The sequence below is a fragment of the Chlorocebus sabaeus genome, chromosome 22 (genome assembly GCF_047675955.1).
Source record: "Chlorocebus sabaeus isolate Y175 chromosome 22, mChlSab1.0.hap1, whole genome shotgun sequence".
NCBI classification, from domain to species: Eukaryota; Metazoa; Chordata; class Mammalia; order Primates; family Cercopithecidae; genus Chlorocebus; species Chlorocebus sabaeus.
Genome location: NC_132925.1, coordinates 24,773,910 through 24,789,764, shown reverse-complemented (window position 1 = coordinate 24,789,764; position 15,855 = coordinate 24,773,910).

Genomic DNA, 15,855 nt, shown 5'->3' with positions numbered 1-15,855 from the left:
AAACAAAGTTCAAAATTATATGAATATCATGTATGTTTATGGTCAAAGACTAAAGGGTAACACAAATTACAAAAACAACTGTTGGCCTACTGTGTGGAGTTTATTATTTACTTGATTTTATTTTCGAAATTCTTTTTTATTATAGTATTTTAATAATAGTGTATACAGACAAAACTTTGTATAATATAAAATCTTGTTCAAGTTGCAACTATCCTGGAGGACATACTAAGCTTAGCAGAAATATATTAACAGCAAACTGAAATCAAGCTAGCTTGCTTTTAGGATACAGAAGAAAAACTTATCTGGGAATACAGTAAGTTACAGAGAGATAAAAATGCTTTTGAAAAAAAATATGAAACAAACTCAGATCTTTTATACTTCGGCAATTGATCTAGTACTGAATAAAGCCAAAATCCTAATGATCTCCATGGTAGTCATAAAATGAATAAAATTCACCTTGTTGGTGCTTTTAGAGTTACCTGTATGTCATCTACTATGTACCAACATTTTCTTATATATCCTCCTTTATCTGTACCTTTTTATTCCTCCAAGCTAGTTTTTTTTTTTTTTTTTTTTTTTTTTTTTTTTGAGATGGAATCTCACTCTGTCACCCAGACCGGAGTGCAGTGGCATGATCTTGACTCAGTGCAACCTCTGTCTCCCAGGTTCAAGTGATTCTCCAGCCTCAGCTTCCCAAGTAACTCAGATTACAGGCACTTGCCACCACGCCCAGCTAATTTTTATGTTTTTAGTAGACACGGGGTTTTACCATGTTGGCCAGGTTGGTCTCAAACTCCTGACCTCAGGTGATCCACACCCATCAGCCTCCCAAAGTGCTGGGATTACAGGCGTGAACCACCAGACCTGGCCTATTCTTTTAGGTTATTTCAACATCAAATAATGAATGTGTAAATATGAAATATATAAATACTATATATAAACATTTTAAGCATGCTACCCTATATTCTAAATATTTCTTCATAATTTTATATACTTTTTTTATTTCTTCATTTATTGTATATTTTGCGATAAATCTATTTTAGTTGTCATTTGAGTTTCTCATCTTCCTTTCCAATGTGAATTAGATTTTCCTTCTATTTATCCCTTCATGTCATTTCAAATCATGAATAAGAATGAAGGTGACAGCTTGGATGAGTTCCAGATGTGTCAGAAAGTGTATGTTCATATTTTTGTCAATATGTTTAATATAATAAAATCATATTTGGTATTCTTAAGTTCCTACATTATAATTGGCCTATATAAGAATGTAAAAATTCAATAATTTGAAGTAATTGTCTGAAATAAAGGTCTATGAATGTGCTCATAGAAGGCAAAAGTCCTTCTATAGTTATGACTCTTATCATCATCATGGCAATTTCTACCAACATACCTGTGAAATATCTTCCATGCACGCAGAACCCTTCTCAGATAACTTTTTAGCACAAAATATTTTTGGGCATTAGTTTTAGTTTTATATGTGATTGCTTGAAAACTTTCTCCATAACAGGAAGTATTTCTTCCAAGATCATGAATGAAAGCACATATTGTTTTATTTTCAAATGTATCTTTTTACCATAAACATAATTCCATAAATCCAAGTAAAGTCAAAACAGGTTGATGCATTATTATAGAGTTCCATCTCCACATGGGGCCATTATTCCTCTTGGGACAGGAGAACTTGGGACTATTAAAGAGTAGCTTTTACCAAAGTATTATTGCTTTGCTGAGGTGAAATATGTTGACACAACATATACATGAAATTTTAACTCTTAAGCCTTTATGTATGCTATTTTTTACTTGGAATTTTTTATTTTTCAAAATATTGACCTCTAATGTAATACCGTTTATTCTACCATCTTTCAGCCTTGATCTGCTTTTGATTTATCTTATTGATTTTTCTTGCTATCATATCCTGGGGGAAAAAAATGGTATCACACAGACACATACACACATATTTATTTTTCATCATTCCATTACTTTATGTATAATGTCGTGGCATTTGAACTCAGGTTATTTCTAGTTCACAGCTTGGCTTAGTAGTTTGCCATGATTAAATAGCTTAACATTTCTATGTATCAGTTACTCATATCTAAAATAGAGATGATAATAGATTGTCTCATTGAATTATTGAAAGAATTAAGTCAGTTAATTGATGAGATGTGTTTAGATTAGGGACCATTACACAGTAAATTGCTCAAGAAGTGACCTATCTGTGATGTGTTTGCATTGAAATCTCTTTAAATTATCCAATCCAAGATTGGAGACTATTTTCAATTGTACTTGTACAGTTTTTTTTTTTTTTTTTTGTACAGTTAGTGCTAGTACAGTCTTTTCATAAAACCTGGGTTGAAACTATATTGTATCCAATTCCAATTCATAGTGTTCTCATCCTTTATTACAACTTAGACCTTGATTTATCTGTTTCCTATGGGCTTCCCACCATAATTCTAACAGAGGTTGTTTTAATACTTTCTGAAACTTCTCATATCCAATGACACCACCATCTTATTCACTCTCAAAGAATGACTCAACTTCCTACTTCACTAAGATTAGGTTCATCTTTCTCCTTGAATTGTTTTCTATCTCAAAAATTTTTTGCTTTATTTTCTTTCCTCTTGTTTCATGAATTTTTGTTCTCTACTCTTTCAAGTCTAACTACTCCATGCCCCAAACCGTTTAAACCTCTCCTGTTTTATTTCCTTCCATTCTTAAGAAATCCATTGTACTTGTTTGTGTCTTCAGGCTCTCCCATCTTGACTGAATTCTTTATGTTAATTCAAAGGTTTCAAATTTTTCTTATCCTGAAATTATTCTATTTTTTTCTCCTAACTACTCCTCTTTTTTTTCTTCTATTTCGTAGATTGGCTATCTTTTCCTTCTCCCCTGCTTGATTGAAACTCTATTCTCAGAATGAACTAATAAGAGTCAATTAACAAAATAACTTGATGCCCAAACTTCTTGCAATGGACTGAATATTTGAATATTTGTGTACGTCCCAAATTCCGTATCATGAACTCCTAATGTGAGGGTATTGGGAAGTGGCAGCTTTGGGAGGTAATTAGGTCATGGAAGTAGAGCCTTTATAAAGGGTATTAGTGCCCCTATAAAAGAGATCCCACAGAGCTCCCTCACCCTTTTTCTGTCATGTGAGGATACAATGAGAAGTCAGTATTTTGCTACCTGCAAGATGACCCTCACCAGAACCTTACTAGGTTGGCCCTCTGATCTTGGACTTTTAGCCTCCAGAATTGTGAGAAGTTAAATTTCTATTGTTAATAAGCCACCTAGTTGGTATAACAGCTGAACTGAATAAGACATTTCTTAACATTGATAGCACAATTTTTAAATCTTTTTGTTTCTTCCTTCATTCTTTCATTTGTCTCCTCAGAAACTATTTGTTGAAAACCAAACAGGTAGCAGGATTTATAATCAGGAGGGTACAAAAGATCTATGACAAAAGATTTTTGTCATTCAAGAATGTGCTGTCTACTTGATGAGTGTGGTTAGGTTGTTCTTGTGTTGCTATAAAGCAATACCTGAGGCTTGGTAATTTACAAAGAAAAAATTGTAATTGGCTTATAGCTCTGCAGGCCATATGAGCATGGCACCAACATCTGCTAGGCTTCTGGCAAGCGCCTCAGGAAGTTTACAATCTTGGTGAAAGGTGAAGTGGGAACAGGAGCATCACATGGCAAGAATGGTGTGAGAGGGAGAAGGGGGAGGGGGCACATACTTTTAAGCAATCAGATCTTGCATAAACTCGCTCATGACACAGGGAATGGCACTAAGTCATTCACAAGGGATCCAACCTCATGATCCAATCCAGGCTCCATCTCCAACACTGGGAATCACATTTCAACATGAGATGTGGAGGGGACAAATGTCCAAACCATATTATGAGACATAAGATTAATTTCACTGTGATGCAAGAGGAAAATTATTATTTCCTTAAAAGACATAAAAGTAAGATTATTTTGTTTCCTTTATGCAATAACACTTGTACATTTCTGCTTAGAATTTTTATTTGGGAACTATAGTAGATGTCTGTCCTTTGGCAGCAGTTACAATAAGATGAAAGTATATTTTCTTAGGATATGTTAATCTGCTCTGCACAATGACTGTTGGTTGCATAGTATTCAGAGGTGAAGGACACCTTTGGGAATCTACCTACTTAAAAATGTATGGATATCTCAAGATTTATTTACTTTTTTATGTGTTAATATGTGTCCATGTAGGAAACATATTTACATTTTAATTCAAAGCAGCGGTAACTTTAGTGGAAAGAACACTGTCTGGATATTAAGGAGATTGCATTTCTAATCCTGGCCCTAGAGATCATTAACTGAACTAGTAGAAATCTCTTAATTAGTCTGAACTTCAATATACTCATCAAAATAAATTGGCTCAGTTCTTGAACATTTGCTCTTCTTTGTTTACGTTTGGGTTCTAGATGATCTCATCCAGTCATACAGCTTTAAATATCCTATTTGCACTGACAGTTGTCAAATGTATAATGCCAACACAGAAGTTTCTTCATAAAATCCAGTTCTATATTTTTAACATACTGCTGTCACCTTCAAATGAACATTCATTAGAATTTCAGCTTTTTCATGTTCAGAGGTGAACTACCTGAATGCTCTTAATTCTTCCCCATCTTGGCCAGTTGTAATCCCAGAGCATCTCAGGCAATGTGTATCTATTTGAAGTCTGATTGATTCTTTATTTTAACTGAGAAAACCATTTATTTATCTTCCTTGGGATTCCTATCACAGCGCAGGAAAACTTCATATTTTTAGTTATATAGATGAGAAACCTTGTAGTGATCCTTGACTTACTATATTCTCTTACATCACTTATCTTATATGAGGGCAGATGCTCTCGGATTTGTGTTTAAAATAAATCGAGATTTGACCACTTCTTACCACTTGCTAAAACCACAGACCAAGTTTCCATCATCTCTTACTAGAATTCTTTCGATAAAAGTCTGTTTTTCCTAATTCAATTCCTATACCCGCTGCCAACCAATGTCTTCAAAAAACAATTTTAGTGATCCTTTAAGAATTTGGGTATGATTATGTCATTCTGCTGCAATCAGAATTTAACTGCATTCATAATAAACCCCCAAGTTCTTATCACAGCCTTCGAGATTGCAAATAATTTGAACTTTGACTACCTCTTTTTCTTCAACTATTCTTTCCCTTATGTACTCATACTTGCCTCTTTGCTATCCCTCACACAAACCAAGGATACCTGCACACTTGAGGGTATTTCCTTCTTGCATTATCTTTAGCGTATTCTTCCCCAGTTAATTACCTGGCTCCTTCAAATCCTCCCTCAAGTCCATCCCCAAATACCATCATGAATCAGAAGACTTCTGTAATATACTTTGGGATCTATAGCTTCTTATTCTACTCATTTTTCTTTACAATATTTATCGCTATACACGTACATATGTATGAATATACACATACATGTATATGTAATACTCACACATGCTCTTTTCTTAAAGTACTACCTTTAAACCAACATGAATGTTTTATGTGAACATGGATATTTTCTGTTTTGTATTCTGACAAGGCTTAAGATAATATTCTTCTAAGAAAAAATAAATGGTAATATAAAGAAACCCCTTTTGTTACAAAACTATTAATACATATAGCTAGCAAAGTTTTAGGATAGCGGTGTATGCATGTGGTGAGATATAGTAATACTTAGCCACTTCAACATATTAAACCTCTATTAATAGCAATTATAAGTGATAAACACTATTATGTCCTAATAATAGTGGAACTATTTTGTAGAACTCTTCAGTGGGTTTCAAAACACCATTACATTCATTATTTTATTTTATTTTCCAACACTCTATTCCTGAGCAGCATAGGTCTTACCCTTTTACTGGAGTGGTTAAGGGGCACCACTGCAGTGGGCATATGTATTTGAGGGAGAGCAGCATTTAAATGAGGTCATTAAGGAGAGACAAGAAAATGTGAAAAAGGTTATAAATGAGATGCTGTTAGAAATTAGATGGACTAAAGGCTATTAGGTTGACTTAGTCTTAAAGAAGGTTAAAAGAATGCTTAACCAGAATTGCCTTTGAAAATATTTGCTTAGAAGGGTTATCTAGCTGAGAAGATGAGAAATGCATGGGAAATTTATATTTTTGTCTATCATGTTTGACATTTTATAATGTTTATGAATTCTGAGGGAATATTTATAATCCAAATAAATTAGAACATGCAGTACTGTACAGCATATTAGAGATGGCTAATCAGAAATTCAAAAGCTGTTGAAAGCTCATGTTACTGCTTTAAGGAAACAGTGAAGTACAACATGCTGAGGAGAGAAGATGATCAAAGGCCATATAAGCTCAGATTGTAACATAGTTGAAGTTATGAAGTATATCTATTTTTTTTTCAGTTATTGGTAACAAATATTATAATACCAAAAACTTTTTCGGTATTATGTGCCAGACACTATGCAAATAATATTATAGACATTTTCTTATAGAATTCTAAAAGTCAACCTGCCAGGTAGGCACTATTTTTTTTTTTTTATTCAAAGGAAACTGCAACTTAGAAAGATTAAGTAGGCTACCCAAGTGACAGAGTTTTTCATATTTTTATTTTTTTACGGATCTGGAATTAAACAAAGGTCAGTATAAATATAAAATCCAAGCTCCTAACTATAACATTACTGAGCATGTTGATTGACTATGTGGTAGGTAGAATAACACCTCTTCCCTGCTAAAGATTTCCATGCTCTAATCTCCAGAATCTGAATATGTTAACCAAGAGGGATTTTGTAAATATAATTATGTTAAGAATTTGGGTATGTGACTATCATCCTGTATTATTACTTGGTGAACCCAATGCGGTCACAAGTGTCCTCATAAGAAGGAAACTAGAGGTTAGGATCAGAGTGAGAGAGATTCAAAGATGCAATGTTGCTGACTTTGAAGATGGAGGAAACGGGCCATGAGCTGAGGAATACAGGTGGCTTCTGGAAGTTGGAGACGGCAAAAAAAATACGTTGTCAGCTAGAAGAAATACAGCCCTAAATTTTAGCACAGTAAGATCATTTTGGACTTTTCACCTCCAAAATTATAAAATAATAAACGTATGTTGTTTTAAACCACTAAGTTTGCGGTAATTTGGTATGTCATCAGAAACTAATATAACCTGTATATAATACACAATAATAATTGTCTAGTTGAAAGGGAAAGGATGAACACAAAACTTAGTGAGGGAATCCTGTGTTGGAACAGTGAAGGGAATGTTGTGGAGTTAGGTCCTGAGCAGAAGTTAACCCTGAACAGGAGCTTGTGGAATTTTTTCCTTTGAAAGTACAGAAAAGCATGCCAAATAGATACAGCTACAGTTGGACTTGAAGATACAGGAATGAGAGATTAAAGAAGAACATGAAGGAGAGACATTTTCTCCATGAAGTGAGACATAAGGCTACTTAATAAAAGCTAGAATAGGAAAATGAATGTAGATTTGGAAGCACTGGGAAAATTTATGTTAGAGGCTGTGGCAAGTGACCGAGGACTTGATAGGGGCAAAGAAAATACTTGTCAATAACCAGGGAGGGTAGTTAAATATAGAAACCCTGTCTTTTACTCTCAGCCTTAGATGAAGGTATTTTTTTCTCCAGCAATCCATTGATTGAGTTTGTACTCAAGGCACTGCTGTAGAAAATGTCATATATATATATATATATATATATATATATATATATGGGATATATATATGGCATTATATTTAGGTTAGGTGCTTACAGGTAGATGTGAAATAAGAACAAAGGGGCAAAGAGATGGAAAGGTAACAATATTCGAATGTAAAAAAGGAGTGATCAAAGGTCCCCAGACCCTGGGGGATTTCTGCCCCCACCTCCTAGCTGACATGAAGAAGAGAATGGCAAAATGCCACGGGAATCCAAGAATAGAGACATGGGCCATACTCTGAGGCAGAGCCAAACTTCTTGGATACAGGAGGGTAGCCCCAAATTGACAATGTGTAAGTCTCTGCCAACCAGCAGAGTTTAAGAAAATAAAGGAGGCTCTTTTTATTATATGCTTGAGTTTGCAGATTGTGCCTCAAAGCTTTTTCAAAAAATTTAAAAAGTAACAGAGAGAAAAGTGAAACTGAACTGAAAGTATAGATTTCTCGAATTTTAGCAAGCTGAATAAAATTTCTACTTTATAAACTTACATTAATCATACTTTTATCAATAGGAAATAGATTTTCTAAAAACGTAATATATCTTTCCCAGTGTGAGTATAAAGAAATTATATGAGAAATTACATCGTTTCAGAATCTTTTTTTTTTTTTTGAGATGGAGTCTCGCCCTGTTGCTCAGGCTGGAGTGAGTGGTGCGATCTGGGTTCACTGCAAGCTCCGCCTCCTGGGTTCACGCCATTCTCCTCCTTCGGCCTCCCGAGTAGCTGGGACTACAGGCGCCCACCACCTCGCCCGGCTACTTTTTTGTATTTTTTTAGTAGAGACGGGGTTTCACCATGTTAGCCAGGATGGTCTCGATCTTCTGACCTCGTGATCCGCCCACCTCGGCCTCCCAAAGTGCTGGGATTACAGGCTTGAGCCACCGCGCCCGGCCTGTTTCAGTTCTTTAAAAGGTGATGTATCATGTTAGCAAGTTAACACTAATTCATTCTTTTGCTACTTATCACACTCAGTACTCTCGATTTGATGGGTGAGTAAATGAAGAAAAATGAAAGCTCGATTTCTCAAAACCATAGTGGTTGCCTTTAGCACAAGAATTACGAATAAGGAAGTGGGTAACCGTAATGCTACCTCCTCATGGAAAAAATTAGTCTTGCTGCCTCCCAAGTGTCCATCCACCCTCCTCCTGCTGTGGGCTCTGAACTCGTGGTACATGTGTGACAAGACGACAGAACCTCGGCATTCCAAAGCCAGATCTCTGAAATTGTTAGGGAAGTGTTTGAAGACCAATTCTAAAACTGTCATACCCTATAGATATGAAAAAGATATCAGAGAAAAAAGGGACTTGAGATCTCCTGCTTTCACCCTATACTAGTTTGTTAGGGCTGTCATAAAGAAATACACATCTGGGTGGCTTAAATAACAGAAATTCATTTTCTTTCAGCTCTGGAGCCTAGAAGTCCAAGACTAAGGTGTCAGCAGATTTGGTTCCTTCTGAGGTCTTTCTCCTTGGCTTGCAGATGGTTGACTTCTTGCTGTGTTCCTACATAGTGTTTCCAATGGTGCACCACAAGAGGAACTATGGAATCTCTGTGTGTCAGAATTTCCTCTTCTTATGAGATCACCAGTCATATTAGATTAAGACCCACTCAAATGGTCTTATTTGAACTTAACCACCTCTTTCAAGGACCTATCTTCAAATACATTTTAAAGGGGTGAGAAAGAGGTGATGGGTCACATTCAGAGGTAGTGGAGGTTAGGGTTTCAACATATGAATTGCAGAGTGGCACAACTCAGTCCATAACACATCCCCAGTCAAGGAGAATTGAGAGGAAGAATGGAACCTTCTTCCCCTCCAGAAAAGTGTGAGAGAGTTCCAGAAAGCTGCTTGAAGTGTTTGAAATGTGTTCTGTAAAGCTGGAAGACTAACACAAGGCTCATAGCTGACTCATGAATCTGAAAACTGTGTAACGTACAAGTAAGACAAAAGTGGCTACATGAAGATCAATCTGAATTTTCAAAATTTATATTGGTAAGAGAGGTGTGCATGTTTCCTGTTGGCTAGACATAGGCTAAAAAGGAGAGATTGGCTAGACATGGGCTGAAGAGCAGAGGTCATCTGGGGTCCTGTTCAAGAGAGCACCTGTAGGGTAGAAGGACCCTGGGAGAAGAAAGCTGGAGGTGAAATCTGAGATTTCTAGGGGTTGTGGAAAAAGTTGAAAATGCCATCCAGAAATAAGCACTACATTTATCAGCCCACCTCAATGGCACTGCAGGACATAAGTCATCAGCAATAAAAATAAGCAAACAAAAAACAAAACAAAAAATACCCGTAAGAAAAAGAGACAGTTTAAGTTCAAATGACAGAAAACTACTAGAATATAGAAAACTTTTTTACTATCTTTCTCATCCTTATTCCCAGAGTCTGAAGCTGTTGGTAACTGGAAAAGAAGAACTGGGAACAAGAGAAGGTACTTAGGCACTAACCCCATTCCCATGATTGATTTCTTGTCTTAAAAAGGGCTGGAATTTAGGGAGACTGGAATATTTAATATTAATTCCAGTTTTGAATACTGACTACTGTCTTGAACTGGTCATTCCAGTTTTTCAGTTTACTGGTTGAAGTGACAACACGTCATGTACTATTCTGGTAAATACCAACTGGCTGCTCCTCCAAAGAACAGCTTTGATTTGTAGCATTTACTCTCCTCTGTGGTGTAAATTTTTCCACCATGACGTTTCTAAATACCAACATGAAGTCATTGAACACAGAGCTGGGAAAAGGTGAGCACAGTCCAGTCTCTCCAGTTTTTGAGCTGACCCCTATTAGCTTTAATGCCATAGACTGTTAAAACCAAGAGCGGATGCAGATTTACTGAGACATGAAGGCAAGCATCAGGGCCTCTCAATGCCACAAACCTGAAATTGGCTTTAGCAATGTGGTCACATGGTTACTGATTGACATACATTTCATAAATGTTTAAAGCATTGTCAGTTAGCATTGCTGTTTCTTTCCACTCTGACCTCCCACAATCACATTTGTGTTCTGGTCAGGTGCCTTGTAAGTGGCTTTAGGACTCAGATGAGAAGTTGAAGTGGGGAAGCTTTCACTTAGCTTCTGTAAAATATATTTATGTTTTCATGCACTTCCATGCATGATGAACCTATTGCCATCTATCCAAGTGTATAAAATGGCTCCTTACAATAGTCCTGCTATCCAGTGCATAAACTCATCGGGCACCATAACAGGAAGGTGCAAAGTCACGTGTCATATTGTAAGTTGAGTAATTTTGTGATGTGCTTGGCATAGAAGTATATGGGTAGTGAAAGAAGCAGCAACATTTGTAATATGAAGACTCAGAAAGTTCTCTGTGGAAAATTATTCCATATCTGATGGTTCATACATAAAAAAAAAAAAAATTGGTAGAAGTTTCCCCAAATTTGAAGTGATTTTAAAAATTAGAAACGAGGTGTGAAACTCAATAAACATTCTAAAATAATTTTTTATGCTAAATCATGATCAAAACTCTCTATATGTCTATGATAAAAAACATTACAAAGTTACTGGCATATGCAGGTAATCAAAAGCATATTGTCAAAAAATGTAAGAAAAAAGATATCACATGTGTTTCAGGCAACTAACTGAAACATACATGGTGGGATTTTTTTTGTGATGTTTGTGATATTTGAAAGTTTTTTAAAAATTCCATTTGGTTATGATTTCTTTTCTTCTAAGTAAATATTTATTTTGAATGTAATTTGTATTTCTGTGATCATTTCCTTAAAGAAACAAAGGAAGTCCTTCTCATACGATCCAACAATCCCACCTCTGGGTATATATCCAAAAAAAATGAAATTAGTATGTTGAAGAGATGTTTATTCCCATGTTTATTGCAGCACTATTCATGATAACTAAGATATGGATTAAATCTAAGTGTCAATCAAGGATGTATACATATATACACACATATGTATATGTATAAAATAGATATTTATGGATAGGTATGTATGTAAATAGGGATATGTAGATGGGTACGAAAACACACACACACACAATGAAATACTAGTCTACCTTAAAAAAAAGAAGGAACTCTTGTCATCTGCAACAACATGGATGAACCTTGGGACATTATTACTAAGTGAAATAAGCCAGGTACAGAAAGACAAATACTGCATGATCTCACTTCTGTGTGGAATCTTAGCAAGTCGGACTTGTGGAAGTAGAGGGTAGAATGGTGGTTGCCAGGAATAGAGCTCGTGGCAGTGTTGGTGGGAGATAATGTCAAGATGTTGGTCAAAGGGTGAAAACATTCAGTTAGACAGGATGAGTAGGTTCTGGAGATCTAGTGCATAGCATGTTGACTATAGTTAACAATGTATTTTATACTTAAAAATTGCTAATAGATTAGATCTTAAACGTACTCACTGAAACATAATGCTAAGTATGTGGGGTGATCAATATATTAATTAGGTTGATTTCATGATTTCACAATGCACACATATATCAAAATATCACATTGTGCACTAAATATATAAGATAACAAGGTAATGTAAGTACTAAAAAAGAAAAAAGGTGGTGACTTTCCAAACTGTATGAGCTTTCGGTCCTATAAACTGAGTGTATTTCATTTTCTAAGAGAATAAAGAAAAATCATGGGATTTTCTATGTTTAATTCAGAAGCAGGGGATGGTTACCTCTACTAATACATTTTAAAGGAACAATGAAAAACAAAAGTAATTTGGTTTTAGTATGTCACAAATCAAACATGTTCAATACACTGTTATTCACCCTTTTGTGCTACTTCTTTCTGAGTTTCTTCTGATGAAGCATTTTAATCTGGTTCCTCACCCCTAGTGTTATGAGGTTCTACTCAGGGTAGAATTGTGGCTTCTTTTTCAATTAAATCCATGGAAAAATATATCTAGCCCCTACTGAAAGTGCCCAAATGGAATTCTCTCTGTTCTCTTTCCCAGACATATTGTACATGTTTTAATCAATTTTGGAATATGCAAACAGATAAATGTATCATTTAGTACAAAATCTAGACTATTCTTGGAATCTGGCAGGTGACTTTTTTTCCTTCTAAGTCATTTATTTCTTACAGTTAGGCAGATTAAGATGATCACCAGGTAATTTCAGTTATTTTAAAAAATGATTGTCCTATCATCAAACAAAAGTTCATTTCTTGTGAAATAATAATTCAGATAAACAAAAGTGGTTTCCCATCTATTGGAGAGAAGGCATGCAATTGTAAATGTTATAATGCTATCTGAAAAAATTTGTCTTTTCAAACATTTATTTTTTGCTATAGAGATTGGGGAAGAGAAAACATACTTAATGGTAAGTTGTTTTACATAGTGATGAAGAGAGGTCGAAGACTGGGTGCAGAACTCTGCAACGAAGTAAAAATTAGACCGCAGAGTATTTTTGAGGTCTTCACTAATACATACCTACACTATGCCCTATTTTGATTGCATAGGTACATAGGTACACAGTAGGCTCATTAATGTGGTCAAAATGGAAAAAAAAAAAAAAAAAAAGACCAAAGCATTGAAAGATTTCAAGTTGTTTTTTTTTTTCAGATTTGTTTATCTTACTATTATCAGTGATATGATAGATTGCTTTTTGAAGAGGAAATAATGCATTTTGCAATAATGATATAGTATATAATCTAAATTTTGTTAGAAAATGATTTTATTTTGCATTGCCTAATTTAAGTGATAGATCTATAAGAGAAGCATTTTAACAAAAACTGTTTTTATGAAATATTTGTTCTCCTGAAATTTGCTTGCAAATTAGATTTATTCCAAGCATATTAGGGGAGTGGTAAGGAGGCCAGACTTTGGAGGTAAGCATCACTAGGCTGGATTCTTGACTTAGCTATTTTTTACCAAGTCACTTAGGTTCTTTAAGTTTTTGTTTTAACAACTGGAAATGGGGACAGTGGTAACTACCACATTGTGTTTTTGTCAGGCTTACATGACGTAAAGTGTTAGAAGTGGTTCTCATGGAGTAAGCACTAATTACATAATAGCTATTATTACTCTTACTTTATTATTCTCTTTGAAATTACTTTTTAAAATAAAAGTTTATATTCATGTTTGGAGAAATGTTTGCAGGATATAATATGTGAAAGAATGTGGGCTTCAAAGTACACATTACAAACTGAGTAGTTTTATATAACTAACTTAAAAAATCTGTAAAGAAATTGCTTCATATTTCTTTTTAAAAACACTATTATGCTTGAATTAAATGGCCCACCAGTTTTTACTTGGTGGAGACGTGTCCTAAATTGCCCTTAGTTGTTGTTGTAAGAAAGGTTGTCTCTATGGCAGAAAATACAGGTCAAATTCAAATCTTTATTTCGAAAATGTAAAAGTAACATACTAGTGAACTTCTGTCATGTAAAATGTACACGATGAGAAAAGATAAAATTAGATTATCTTTGCATTCAACACAAAGGTTAATAGTAAGGCAAACAGCTTTTTTTTTTTTTTTTTTTTTTTTTTTTTTCCGTACACCACTCCTATTCTGTGACATGTTGTGGAAGGTAATGGATTTTTAGATGTGAGAACCGGACTCTCCAAGCTGAAGGGAAGAGGAGACAGAGAAAGAGCAGAGGGACATATTAAAAATTCAACATTTTAAATGGACAAATGGAACTTCATTTACTGTAAGAAAGAGCCAAGATTCTGTAAAACGATCCTCAAAGTATCGAATTTTCTCTGATTTAGACATTACGTATAAATGAACCTTCTTCATATACAAAACACTGTTGAAAAATATAAAGTCATTTTAAATATAATTGAAAGATTAATATTTAAATAATGGTATTATGCTTTTAATAAATACATAAGATGTTTAAGGGTAAGATTTACAGCCCTTTCTACAGTTTTTAAAAATATACATGTGTTTTACCCTGCTTTTTAGTTATAATTTTAACAGTCTAAATATTTTGTTTAGCTAAAATGATTTTTATTGTTATCTGGATAGTTTTCTCTTCTTTATATAGTAAAATTTGGCTATTTGATATAATAGATATAGAGAAAATAGACATAAAGATTACATCTACAAGTTAATTTTACTGATTAAAGAAGGTGAAACTCTGGGTCTTGTGTGTGCCTCTTTAGGCCACTCTCTTAACGAGACCACTGATGGACTAAATGTCTATGGTTTATCTTCTTCACAGTTCATAAATTACCAAGTATTTTTTCATCCACTCCAGTCAAGATTTGCATCCCATGCTCTGAATAAAATGATTACAGAATGTTGTTCTGCCAGTGAATAATTACTGCTGAAAGGCTTTTGAGACTTCAGAGAATCTTGAAAATGTATCTTTAAAATTAAGCTGAATGTTTTCAGATCCTTAAAAATATGTGGATGCTTGATTCTTGAATATTAGTACGATGAACTTATGAAAAAGGGCAGATTAAATTATAGATTCTCTGAGTTTCAGAGAGGAATCCGATTTCACAGGAATTTGTTTTAAAGAGAACCCTTTATTACATATTTCTAAAGAATCATAATTTTTTTGAAAAGGAAAATAACAATTACCAGTGATGTCTTTTCTTTTAAAATTATAACAAGGCTATTATATTTTTGTTTCTTTCTGGATTAAAAATAGTGACCAAAGTTGAACACCAATGGCACTGAGCACCAAATATTCCAATATTCTAAGTTTAGAGACTCTTTAGCAATTTGAGCCGAACATTTATCCATCTTCTTTGTGCCTTTAGACATACTAGAAATGGCCTTACCACCTTCAAAATACCCCCAAACCCACATCAATAGGAAAGTCAAACTGGGAAGAAGAAAAATGCAGAATTCAGGGTGATAGAGCAAAGAGCTCAAGAGACATCTTCGTGCAAGCAGCCAACTTGCTGACCTACTGCTGTGTTACTTATCCCGAAGAAAATAACTAGCAAAAAGATGGTGGAATCAGGAGCAAAGGAGCTTGTATGTCTCATGTTCACCATTAAAAACCGGATAGATACTGAGTTTTCCCAAATTAAGCAAACAGCACGGAAGATAGCCAGGCCTTGTCGTCTCAATTTTCCACCCAAGTAGGATATTCCCTGACTAAAGGGACCTCGGTAAAAAGAAGTGAGTGGAGTGGAATTTTTACCCATCAAGAAAATGCAGTAGGAAGGCTTCTTTTCATACTCTCTAAAGAAT